The sequence below is a fragment of the Petaurus breviceps genome, unplaced genomic scaffold (genome assembly GCF_028583685.1).
Source record: "Petaurus breviceps papuanus isolate PSGF00001 unplaced genomic scaffold, PetGlider_PUasm1.0 490, whole genome shotgun sequence".
Taxonomy (NCBI): Eukaryota; Metazoa; Chordata; class Mammalia; order Diprotodontia; family Petauridae; genus Petaurus; species Petaurus breviceps.
This window is the reverse complement of record NW_027186352.1, coordinates 8137819-8148832: the sequence shown is the minus strand read 5'-3', so window position 1 is coordinate 8148832 and position 11014 is coordinate 8137819.

Below are 11014 nucleotides of genomic sequence, written 5' to 3'. Positions count from 1 at the left end.
GCTCCCCAGCCACCAGGAGCCCCTGGGCTCCCCAGTTTGCAAAGGTCTGCTTGTTAGGAAGTGCCCCCGTCATCTTTCCCCTACACCCTCTCTTTCCCAGTTCCTCCAACCCATCCTCACATGGCTGCACTGAGGTCCTTCAGTGGCTTTCTCCATTGGCCAACCATTGACCCACCTGTAGACTTTCCCCAAGTTACCAATATCCTTCCTGGAATGTTATGTCCAGCACTCAGCACCTGGAGATGGGATCTGACTGGGGCAGAGGACACCTGGATGGTCACTACTTTAGTGGTAGACACCACAAGATCACATTAGCTCTGGTGGCTGCCAGAGCACATTGTTGACTCATAAACAGCTTGTGGTCTACTGAAATCTCCAGATCCTCTTCAGACAAACTGGAGTGTGACCAGGGCTCTCCTGTCTTGTACTTGTGAAGCTGACTCTTTTTCTAACCATAGTGTAAGATTCCGTTTTCTCCCCTATTACATTCCACGTTGCTTAGATTGGATCCAGACTCTGTCATCCCCATGTGTGAGGCCTTCCTTCCCCCCTGACCCTGTCTCAGACACTGGTCAGCAGGCTGCCTCTGCCTTCATCCAGGTCTCTGGAATGCCCAGCCACACAGCTTCTAACAGTCAGGCTTGGTCATAGGCACAGTTGTAGAACGTCATGCAGATTGATAGTGTGCAGCTGCTGGCCCAGTGGAGAGACACCCGTTCAAATCCAGCCTCAGACACAGACAGCTGTGTGATCTTAGGCAGAAGACTAATCAGCTCTCTCTGCCTCAGTCTCCCCAACTGCGAAATTGTGTCTTCTTCTCAGGGTTAGTGTGAGGATCAAATGGACAAAGTTTGGAAAGTGGTGAGCACACAGTAGGTGCTCAACGAGTGATGGCTTCCTTTCTTCCCTTTCACCTCCTTTTCTGCTGCCACCCACCCACCAAGAGCTCCTGATCTCATGTATTGATCTGCCCCTCCTTCTAATCCACCCCACCCCCAGCAAAATTTGCTGTTAGGAAAGGATCTCATTTCAGTCATTTACACCTCAGTGAGAATAAATGCATCAAAATGGCACCTGCCTCTGGAAGGATTAATTCATTTCAAAGTGCCTTCCAGGGTCAGTGGTGGGCAGGTATAAATGCCTTCCCCAGATCGCTTGGATTCCACTGGGCAGGTTTGTGCATTCGGGGAGGGGGGAGGCCACCTCCTGCTCCTCCTTCTTTACGTTCCAAGTACATTAGAAGACCTGAGTTCCAGCCTCATTTCTTCTGCTTACTAGCTGTGTGACCTTGGACAAGTCATGCTCCCTCTCTGAGACTTCTTACACAAATGCTTCAAAATAACTGTGATCTTTTTGGGTGAGTGTCCTCAGCTGACACAGACCATACATTCTCTTTCACTTCAGCTACAAAAATTAGTTAGAGGGACAGCATGATTGCCAAGGTCACCTCCAAGGTCATCGACTTCTCCACTCCCTCCATCTCTGCCGTAGTTAGTTACTTTGCACCTTTCCCCTTCCCGGGGAATCTGTTGGCATTTTCTCTGCAACTAGCTTGGTCAGTTCCAGAGTCCTTCTTCTTTATCATCAAGATACCCTAAAAGGCACATTTCCTCCGGGTATTCCTTTTCTTTCCCGATGAATGAGGCTGAAAGGAGCGAGGAGAGTGCTGGAGACATGCCAGAGGAAAGGGGTGCTCTAGGGACCCCCTGGTGTGGGAGCAAGCCTGGGTTCTGGGAGGCAGTGCCCCTTGCAGAGGGGCCAAGAGCTGTTTTCTGGGATGTGAAGGGCTGTCCAAGGGGAGAAGACTTCGTCTTTCTGCTTGGCCCCGGATGCCAGAACAGGAGTAGTGCGTGGAAGTGACAAGAGGTAGGTTGTGGCTCCATGGGAAGGAAGACTCCCAGAGGACAAGGGCCTGTCTCAGAAGATGGCAGCTTCCCCCCTCCCTGTAAGTCTGGAGGGTCCTTGTTAGCACAGAGGGGGAGGAGATTCCTGGTTGGGGACAGGCTTGGAGGATGGCTGTCACTGGAGAGTGCATCTCACACAAGCATGGAGAGGCTTGGGAGCAGCTTGTCCAGGGCTTGAAGGATTTTCCAGCCACGGAAACGCTCCAAGTTCATTGACTAGAATACAGAAGAGCCCAGAGCTGTGTGAGTGAGGGGGTCGTCCCACACCAGCACAGTCCCAGCCCTCTGAAGCCTTGCAGTGTTAGGAACCATTCGCCTTCAGAGTGCACTGTTTTTTTCAGGGACGTTCAGGCACTTGACTATGGAATGTTTAGAATAGTCTAAATTTCAAGACTCTTCCCCAGCCTCCCATTGAGGGACTATGACACGTCCCTTCCTGGGAAGGATTTTGTTTATACCAATCCACACAGCGAGGTCCTATAGGTGGACTTGGATGGACTCGACGTCAGGAAGACCTCAGTTCTATGGCCACCTCATACTCTTATCAGCTGAGTGGCCCTAGGCAAGTCCCCCCACTGTCTGCTTCAGTCTCCTCATCTGTAAAGTGTGGGGTTGCCCTCAGCTGCCTCCAGGGACCCCTGTAGTTCAAAGTGGCTGCTCAGCCTTCATGTTTAAAGGAGATCATTGATATCACAGGGTGATGTCTTGCCTCAGAGTTGCACAAAAATCAGCCTCACTCTCTCTCTTCTGGAGTCATCGACGGCCAGAGGCAGGACCAAAGTCAGGATGACAGGCCCCCGAGGCAGGGGCTGACCTTGGGCGTCGATAGAGCAAGCACAAGCCAGGTGCTGGAAACCTGCAGAAGAGAAGGAGGGAGAGGAAGAAGATGGCCCTGCTGGGAAAGTGATCAGAAAGGAGGCTGAGGGGCTGAGGGCTGGGAAAAGTATGGAAGGCCTCTCCTGTCTCATCCCATCCACCCAGGGTCCTTGAGCACGGAGTGACTGGGTGCCAGAGGCTCTCTCTCTCTTGAGTCAATCCTAGTTACTGGAGGGCCACCAAAGCAGGGCTGGGGCTAGGGGCTTAGCTCCAAAATGGGCACACCTGCCTGCCCGCTATCCCCCCAATGCTCCCCCTTGGCCCCTCCAGCATGTCTATCAATCCTTCCCCAATCTCTATGACCCCATTCGGGATTTTCTCAGCAAAGATACTGTAGTGGTTTGTCATTTCCTTTTGCAGCTACATTTTACAAGAAACTGAGGCAAACGGGGTCGAATCACTTGCCCAGGGTCTCACAGCTGGTAAGCATCTGAGACCAAATTTGAACTCAGGTCTTCCTGTCTCCTGGCCTGGTGCTCTATCCACCGTGCCACCGAGATGCTGCCTAACTGCCCTGGTACAGTTAAAAACAAAACAAAGAACTCTTCACAGCTGCTGGAGGAGGAGATTGGGAGATTCCAGCCCTGTCCTCTTTCTCTCCTGCCCCACCCCCATTATCACAGGGCTGTGGCAGGCCTTTCTTGGCCACTTCTGTCCTGGGGGCAGAGACCAGGAAGAACCCCTGGCTTCCTCTCTCCCTTTTTTGGCTTGGGTGGGATGGAGGCAGAGATGAACTGGCATCTGCCCCTCAGGTCTCCCCAGCCCCATCTTCCTGACTTCAAACCCAGCCTCAGACACTTGCTAGCTGTGTGACCCTGGGCAAGTCACTTCACCATGCTGGCCTCAGTTTCCTCATCTGTAAAAGCAGCTGGAGAAGGAGATAGCAAACAACGCCAGTATCTTTGTCCAGTGTCAGGCAGGACTAAAAACAACTAAGACATCACACTTCCTGACTCTAGCCCTGCACACACTACACACTCAGCCAGTTGGGAAGAGTCGGGCTCATCAGGTCTCCTGATGCCTGGTCTGTCTCTCTTTCTCCTACACCACAATATTCTGGGGACAAGTGTTTGGCAAAGCTAATGTGGTCCTACCTCTCATCTCCAGGCATGTTCCCGGCATTCTTAATGAGCCTAGACAATGTTCTCTTAATGAGCCTAGACAATGATTACCTTCTAAATGTCAGCTTCACGTTAAAGCCAAGGCTTCGCTGCAGGAAAAGTCTGCAATAAGGAGATGGAGTCCTCTATCCCAACAAGCCAAAAATGGTGCCTCCCAAGAGATGAACTCAAAGGATGCAAACAAATAATTCTCAAACGAAAAGGTGCCTACTCGCTGTGACCAAAGGAGAAAGATGTTCCCAGTAATTTCTCCAAGAAAAATTAAATTAATGTGACTGGGAGGTTTTAGCACATACCCATCAAACTGACAAAAATGATTTTTAAAAGTGAAGGTGTTGGAGGAACTGGGGGAAGCCAGGCACACTAATACACTGTTGGTGGAACGCAGAACAACCATTCTGGAAAACAATGTGGGATTGTGAGAGGAAGGTCCCTGCACTGCTCACATCCTCTGATGCAGAGATCCTGCTACTGGGGATGCAGGCGAAGGAGATCAAAGACGGGACGAAAGGCTTCTTAGAGGCCAGATTACTCCTCGTGGTCCTTTTCATGGTAGAAAAGATGAAGCCAAGTGGATTCCCATAAATTAACAAAAGGCTGAACGAAGGGTGGCACAGGGCTATAAAGTGATAGTGCGATAAAGAGACAGAGACCATGAAGAATCCAGAGAAGCCCTTTGTTCTGAACTGATGCAGAGGAAAGGGAGCAGAAGCTGGAGCCCCATCTCCCACCTCCGGGGCTTTGCCCAGCCCTTGCTCCCAGTGACCGCCTTGCATTCCCTCCTTATGGCTGCCTCTTAGAGACCCTCTCCCTTTTCCTTTGAAGATGGAGCCCAGCCTCGTCTCCCACAGGCTCACAGGAACAGAGACAGCTTCATTCTTTGTCCTTATTGCCATCCCACTTCTAACACTGACTAGCCATCCCACGCCTCTGAGCTCAACTTCCTGGCAGGAAAGTGCTTGGCTATTGTACACACGTGAGCTCCTGATCTCTCTCAGTATCCCAATGGATGCAGGAGTTCCTCGGTGTGTGTAGCGCCCACTCCCACTGACACTGTGGGCCTAGTCCTCAGGCAGCCCAGCCTTGGCTCCAGGATGCTGTGTGGGGCAGTTTTCTCTATGTGTTCCTACACAAGGTCACGCTGACAGCCAGCTTCATCGCCACTCACAAGATCGGCTCGTTGGTGTCCAGCATAGTCCTTTATTAGGATGTTGAGGGAACACTAGGGGCTAGACGTCATTCTTCACACAAATCTGGGAGAGGCTCGCTCCCTAGCACACGGGGTCTAGGGACAGAGCAGGCTCCGTCCTCAAACCCCGGCAGCAAAGGCAGCTCCTAGCAGCTGGTGCCCGAGGGCCTCAAAGGCCTTTCCCTGAGTCCTTACCCTGCTCACCCTGAGTGCAGCCAAGTCAGCAAGCATTTATTAAGCACCACTGTGTGCTAGGCACAGCGCTAAACAATAAAAGTCAAGGACAGCCCACCCCCTCATGGCGCACCCTAACTGGGGAGATGACCCAGGATGAGCCTGTAAGGCAAAACAAGCAGGGTGCCTTGGAGGAGCTTCAGAGGGAGACCCTGGAATGAAGGAGGGGGAGAAAAGCTAGAGAAGGGGAGTTTAGTGATGCTGGAGGGGGAGCTGGGGAGGGAGGGCACTCCTTGAAGCTCTTCCTCTCGGGCGAAGACTGTCTCTCTGTCCTCAGGTTTTTCTGAAGTGTGGGTGTGTTTGTCACAAACTCTCTTGAATTGGTAGATGGGCTGTCTCCCACTCTGCTACCAAACGGCCAGCTGGGGACAAGGAGGAGAGAAGTGGGAAGCTGGAATGAGCCATAGTGCATAGAGTGCTGGGCCTAGAGTCAGGAAGAACTGCGTTCAAATGAGGCCTTAGTAGCTGTGTGACCATGGACAAGTCACTGTACCCTGTTTGCCTCAGTTTCCTCCTCTGTCAAATGAGTTGGAGAAGGAAATGGCAAACCACTCCAGATCTTTGTCAAGAAAACCCTGAAAAGGGTCATGAAGAGTTGGACAGTTGAAACCACTGAAAAACAACAGCAAAAAATTCAAAACAGAGGGAAAGCCCTGGGAGGGAGGGGTGATCAGCCTGAGGGCTGCATTTGTATCCATCCACAAAAAGAGTCACACATTATTGAAATGACTGAACAACAGCAAAAGGAGAGAAATACCCTCCCTCCCTCCCTCCCTCCTTAATTCCTTCCTTCTTTCCTTCCTTTTTCCCTTCCTTCCTTCCTTTTTCCCTTCCTTCCTTCCTTCCTTCCTTTTTCCCTTCCTTCCTTCCTTTTTCCCTTCATTCCTTCCTTCCTTTTTCCCTTCCTTCCTTCCTTCCTTTTTCCCTACCTTCCTTCCTTCCTTCTTTGCCTGCAGGACTCTCTTCCACAAACGTTTCCCAAGCTTGAACTTTCTCCACTCTGGGACTATGGGAATTCATGCATGGCTTAGTTATTTTAAGTCCCCGTGGCTAATCTTTTTGCTGATCTGGTCTGTGAGTCCTTTCCTCACTCCCTCAGAAAGGTGTTCAGTACCTCATAAAGGTATCAATTCTGCCTGAATTTTTAAGTAAACACACCATTAACAAGCTCTGATTCCATTACAGGTGTGCTGACCTGGGGAGTTGGTCAAAGAGCAACCCTCTTCCAGAGGAGGCCATTGCAGCTGCATGGGCTCAGATGGAATCACAGACTTCAAAGGACCGCAGCAGCCCTTCTGATCTCCTGTTGGTCTTATCAGCCACAGCCTGACCCACCATACCTTGACCCCAGCATAGTGATGCCATTCTGGTCCTCTCTGAGAAAGGAAGACAACAACCAACCAATGGACTCTACCTGCACCACACTCTTACACGTCTGGCCAGTGGCCATGCAGCTTCTGGTCAAGCCCACCCCCTCTCCAGGAAGCTATTCTACTTCACTGGGAGAAAGTCTTTTCTTATAATAAGCCTCAGTTGGCTTGTTTCCAGCTTCCTCTAAATGCTCCTGGTTCTGTGCTTTCAGACCAGGCAGATGTGACAGGCCCTTCCAAGATGTAAAGTCAGCTTCCACAGGAATCAGTCAAGTTCTTATTAAGGGCCCAGTGTATGCTAGGCAGAGAGCTGGGTGCTGCAGATACATGGACAGAAGTGAACTCCTCTGTCCACTGGGAGCTCATGATCTGGTCAAGGAAACAACAGATACCTAAAGTAGCACCCAGAGAGCTCAAGGGCAGGGTCAGGGAAGGCACTCATAGCCAGGGGCATCAGGAAGGACTTTTTGTTGGAATCTGAAGGTCTCTGGGGATCCTGGGAGCCAGAGGTGAGGAGCCATAGAGGACAGCCCGAGCAAAGTCTTGGAGGAGGAGCCGCCCAATCAGCAGTGAAGGACAGCAAGCAGGCGTCATGGCTGGGCAGGCTGTGTAGATCCCTCCCTATCCCTCTGCTCCCTCCTCACGACACTTCCTCAGATGTGGCATCCAGAGCATCACCCAGCCATTCCTCCTCATCCTGGACAATTCTTGCCCATGTGTTCACTCACAACCCCAGACACCTTCCCAGGGTGTTCTTGGATATTGTGGATGGATACTAGTGCAGCCCTCAGGCTGATCACCCCTCCCTCTCAGGGCTCTGTCTCTGTTTTGAAATTTTTGCAGCTATTGTTCAGTCATTTCAACTGTCTAACTCTTCATTACCCCTTTCAGGATTTTCGTGGCAAAGATACTGGAGTGATTTGCTATTTCCTTCTCTAGCTCATCTGACAGATGAGGAAACTGAGGCAAACAGGGTGAAGTGACTTGTCTAGGGTCTCACAGCTAGTAGGTATCTGACCAGGCACTCTATCCACTCTGCCACCCAGCTGCCTGGATTTTTAATGTGTTATTTTAAAATAATTTTTAATTTTTGTTATTTCAAATCTGACAAACACTAAACATTTTCATATACAAAGAACAGGAAAAACAAAGTATTGCAAATAAAATGGAGAATATCTGTTATGTTCTGTTTCTCTTTTGAGAAGGGAGGGGTATTTTTTATATATCTACAATAAATGTAGATATACAATATTTATTTTATAAATATTTACGTTTATATATACATGTATATCTACAATAAATGTACAAATAAAAGGTCCCATGCTAAATGCCTTAGAAATCATTTCATTTGAAATATGTGATAAATACAAGTTTTTCAAAGCAGTCTTATTTGGCCGTGTCTGCCTCCAAACTTCTATGTATTTTTAAAACATTTTAATGGCCCTCTTTTTTTGCTTTTTTTTTTCCTCCTTAGCATAATATCCCTCGCCTTCCTCCTCTTCCCCGCTTTTTTTTTAAAGCAAGCCTGCTTTTTTTTTTTTTTTTTTTTTTTGCCTTTTGGAGGCAATTGGGGTTAAGTAACTTGCCCAAGGTTACACAGCTAGTATTTTTGTGTGGGTGTTAAGTCTCTCAGGCCGGAACCGAACTAGGGTACTCCCGACTCCAGAGCTGGCACTTTACTTACTTTGCCACCTAGCCGCCCCAGCAAACCTGCTTTTGTTTGGCACCAATAGGCAAAGCCACACCCCGGCATATCTGACCCTGTCTGGTCAGCCGCCTTTCCATCAGGAAATGGACAGGGGGCTTCATCAGGGTCCTTCAGAGCCATGGCTGGGTAAGAACGGATAAGAGTCCTTGCACCTTTCAAAGCTGGTTTGCTTCCTCATGTGGTCATGGCTTATATTGTTCTGTTCTGCATCAGTTCACTGAAATCTCCCCAGATTTCTCTGAATCCATCCTTTTTTTTTTTTTTGCTAGTTCTTAAGGCATAGCATAGTAACATCCTTCCCACTAGTGGTAAAAATTGACCCACTTTCTAATGACTACTATGTCTTTACTGAGGTCCCCTCCTGATGGTGAGTCCTTGATGCAAAGAGCTGCTTTTATCTAACACAGACCTCTCCATTGTCTCTCAGGTCACCCAGAGGCCTGGTCCTTCTGGATTCTTGCTGCTCCGTGGTAACAAGCCATAGTGTGACCTGGAGAATAACAGTGTTTGAAGAGATGGGCTTTGACAGGCAAAAGAGGCTTGCCTTCATTAAAATCACTGTGCAGTTTCCCAAAGCCAGTTCAGCCTTCTCTTTTCCACTTACTCAGTTCTGGATCCAGATCCTTATCTATCCTCTGTGTCTGTCCAGAATCTATGATCTGATGGACGATCTCTATGGCTATCTACCACATGTCAGTCTGGACAATAGGCATTTTTTCATCCACTTGGATACATGTATGAATTGCTGTACAAGTCTTCTGAATGGCTACATGTCTGGCCTTAAAGTGTTAACTGAGCTCCATAGTAATCTTTCTTCATATTTCTCTATTGTGTTAAGGTTTTACAAAGCCATTTCCATACACCAGCACTGTGAGGTCATTGATACAAATGGTACAATTTCCTTCATTTTACACATGAGGAAACTGAATGTCTGAGAGGTAACATGACTTGTCCATGGGCATACCACTAAATGACTGGGGTGGAATTTGAATTCAGGCATCCTGAAGCCAAGTCTGGCACTGGACAATCAGCACTGTCAGCCAGGTCTGGGAATACTGGAGATTTTTGTCACCTTCCCCTACCCCACCCCCATTTACCACGTGTGTGTTTACTTGCTTATTTGTGTTTGTGTTGTTTCTCTATGATCCCTAGATTAGAAGCTGTTTGAGGTTAGGGACAATTTCTTTTTCGTAAGCATAGTAATAGGTAGGTAGCAAATGCTTGATGATTGATTGATTGATTTGTAACAACTTGTTACAATAATTAGCTCATTCAAACCCTTAGGGTGTGTGTGGGGGAGATATAATGTTCCCCAAGGTCCACATGGATAAACTCCCAGTTAGGAAAATCTCTAATATTTAGGCAGAGGTTGGTTTTCTTCCTAACTTTATGTTTATATCTATCTTTAGTTAATTTCTGGTGTCTTGGCGATTGAACTAAAATTCTGTCTAACTAAAAATGTTTGGGCAATGGACAACAGATGATAGTATGATATCTGTAGATAGATGGATACTGGGAGAGGAAGTCGGGGAAAGCATTTGGGGGGAGGGTTCTCCCAGCCTGGGTCTTCTGCTGCAAGATGACTGTAGAGCTGAGAAGGCTGCTGTGTCACCCTTCTCTACCACATCTCAGTCCTCTCTTTGGTCCTCAGGAAGACTCTAGAATGCCAATTTTGCTTCATCTTCTGGAATGCAGACCCTGGAATCTGTCCCTCTGGTTGCATAACCAAGTCTTTCATATAGTGACTGATACTGATTAGATAAAGGGGCCCTGTTCGTTCTGGGTTCTGATGCACTCCGGTGTGTTTTTACTTAACCAGGTGATTCCTTTGAAGTGGGTCAAACATTGTAGGTCCAGCCTTACAGATCTATAAGGAATTCATTCTTCTTTTGGACTCTGCTTGGGACCTTCTCACAAGACACGTGTCCAAGTTCAAGGCTGGGAGAGTCTTTGTAAAGGCATCTGGAGAGGTGGAGACACCTCTCTTCACCCTAACTTTTAGGATCCTTCAAGGCTCACTTAGGTGCTGCCTCTGAACCAGTAAGAGAGTAAATATAGTGGTGGGGAAAAAATGGGAAAGGCTGAAGAATGTAGAAGGGCTGTTAAACACACACACACACACACACACACACACACACACACACACACACACACTACACACACTTTGAACCCACACCCTCCTCCCGGTGGTAACTGGAAACTTCCCTCTTAAGAGGAATCCATCCTTATTTCAGCCCAGTCTACTAAATATTGACTTGAAGAAAAGAGGGTGGAGAGACCAAAAAGTCCCGGGTCCAAAACCCAGTTTTGGTACTTGGGATCATGGAATTGCGATCAAATTTATTTTACCTGTTGTCTGACCTTATGTAAGTTCCAAAATGTTTCTGGACTGAGAGGGTTGGGGCCAGAGGATTTCTAAGGAGACCCGATGGGATTCTCATGTCCGGTCTCATCACCAGAGCCCTGGCTTTGGAACCCGGCTCTGTCCCTTCCTCTGTCAGGACTCCTGCTTTCTCTCCTGCTGGATAGGACAAAGGGCTTGGACTACGAGGTCATCTCTCCTGGCGCAGTCTACGATAAGGCGGCGCCAGGTGAGGCTCTGGGCCCGAGCC